The sequence below is a fragment of the Scyliorhinus canicula genome, chromosome 24 (genome assembly GCF_902713615.1).
Source record: "Scyliorhinus canicula chromosome 24, sScyCan1.1, whole genome shotgun sequence".
Taxonomy (NCBI): domain Eukaryota; kingdom Metazoa; phylum Chordata; class Chondrichthyes; order Carcharhiniformes; family Scyliorhinidae; genus Scyliorhinus; species Scyliorhinus canicula.
In genome coordinates this window covers 3,958,067-3,960,642 of record NC_052169.1, presented here as the reverse complement: position 1 = coordinate 3,960,642, position 2,576 = coordinate 3,958,067, and positions in this window count along the sequence as shown.

Sequence of the window (2,576 nt, the reverse complement as noted above, 5' to 3'; positions counted from 1 at the left end):
CAGGAGTGTCCCTGTGAAACACAGCTTCCAACATCTCTATCCAGCATTGTCACCTTTAAGATTTAACTTCATACAACTGCATTCATTGAAATGAAAACCCAGAGGAAGTTTCTTCTGCAAATGTCTTATTTATTATCTCTGCAACTGTAGAATAATTCACTCAGCATCTGGGGCCAGTGTCAAATCCTCAGTGCTGTTTGCATCAGAAATGTTTAAATGCAATGTCACTGTAATGTGCATTGTGAATGGAGTGAGGTTCCCAACAGGGTGTACTGTATTTCACCAATTGTGTGGTGTTGTTTACAGAATGTCAAACTTGTATAGGGGGGGCAGCATGGTGGCGCAGTGGTTAGCACTTCTGCCTCATGGCACCAAGGACCCAGGTTCGATCCTGGCCCCAGGTCACTGTCCGTGTTGGGTTTGCACATTCTCCCCATGCATGGTTTTCACACCCACAATCCAAAAAGATGTGCAGGGTAGGTGAATTGGCCACACTAAATTGTCCCTTAATTGGAAAAAGAAAAGAATTGGGTATTCTCAATTTATTTTTTCAAAACATACATTGTATTACTTTATTAATAAAGTATATTCCTGGGGGAGAAAATCGACTGATTGACTGCTGTTGCGTAACATCGTCTCAGTAACATCGTACTCTGCAGTCAATGGTGCTCCCCTGTTGCACCAACATCGACTGGGGCGAGGAATCTGTCATCATATAAAAGTAGTCCTTTTTAAAATAATTTCATGACTAATAAATTGATATACCTTCAATTCACTGAGAGGCAGAGAGAGCGAGTGAACAGTAGGCTTTATTAGCCATGAACTTGCCTAGCCAGAGTCAGCAGTACAGATGAATGCCGCCCACAGGCGGCCGGTCTATATGTGGCCCCGTTGAGGGCAGAGCCAGAGGCGGAGCCATACTGGGGTTACAGTACAGTACCTGGAAGAAGTTCATATCACCACTTCCGGGTCAGAGGTCACAGGTTACAGTACCATGCATGCATTATGGTGGGACCAGTCCTTCTCCGGAGGCACATGAGGAGCCATAAGACCGACCCCCTGGTCGAGAGGGTCCAGCTTCTCCACGCTAACCCCCAGCACTTTGAAAAAAGAAATGGAAGGGGCGGGACCCACGATGTCATGCTAGCAGGGTGGGCTCATTCAATACCCACCCTGCCAGCAACCTCTATGTGAATGCCAAGAAAGTTTAAGAACGAACCCAATTACCATACATTTAAATCTTGGCCGTTCATGGTGGGAACCCCATTTAAAACTAATAACTGCTCTCAGTAGTGACTTTAACCTGATGTGCTTCTGTTTAAACGTTTTTTTTTACGTCTTATAGATGTTAAAACTACAGTTTAAGGATTACTTAGTGTTGTATTTTTTGGGGGTTGTATTTGAATTGATGGTTGCTAAAATGTTCACTGTATGTTTTAAAAAGGTTAACTTGAGTTCATAGAATAAACATTGTTTTGCTTTTAAAAATACTTTCCCATTTCTGCTGTACCACACCTGTAGAGTGGGCCGTGTGCTCCCCATACCACAATCTAGTAAAAGTTGTGGGTCAGGTGAACTCCATTTAGAACTTCTCTAAACCCTGGCCCATAACAACGGGGAGAGTGTGCAAACTCCACATGGACAGTGATCCGGGGCCAAGATCGAACCCAGGTCCTCGGCGCCGTGAGGCAGCAGTGCAAACCACTGCACTACCGTGCTGCCCTAAAAAGAGGTCAATGATCATCCATGATATGTTAAATTATGGAGCAGGCTTGAAGGGCCAAATGGTCGACTCCTGCTCCTATCTCCTATGTTCAATGGCCCTCCCTAATACCTTACCCCACAAGACTTTGACCCCCTAAGTATAAACGCTCCCCACACTTCTAGCCTCCATCTGATTCCTAACCTGCTGATTTAAAAAAAATATTTTTAGAGTACCCAATTATTTTTTCCCAATTAAGGGGCAATTTAGCACGGCCAATCCACCTACCCTGCACATCTTTGGGTTGTGGGGGTGAGACCCACACAGACACGGGGAGACTGTGCAAACTCCTCACGGACAGTGACCCAGAGCTGGGATTCGAACCCGGGTCCTCAGCGCCGCAGTCCCAGTGCTAACCACTGCGCCACATGCCGCCCTAACCTGCTGATTTTTAATGTTTCTTCTTAATAACTGAACCATTTAGTGCAGTGAGAGCTCTGTACCTGGTTCAACGTTAGAAAACGCAAGTGAATTTTCCCGAGCCTCCCCATTTCCCGAAGTAAGCAGGTTCAACATCCTGAACTATTTCTAATAATGAATCTGCAGAGAATTGTCCCAGAAACAGGTTATTTGATCCAATGTTAGTGTTTATGTTCTATGTGGGCCTCCCTGCATCGTATTTAAGTGGCTGGATTCTCCGATTTGGAGACTATGTCCCCCACGCTGGTGTGGGCACGGCAGGAAAACTGGCGCAAAGTGGCCACCGTCCCCCGTGTTGCTGGGGGCTAACAGCCAGGCAGCATAGAGCACTCGGTTCCAGCTGCCAATACGCCCCAGAGAATTGCCGGGTCCGTGGCCACGCATGCGCACGGTG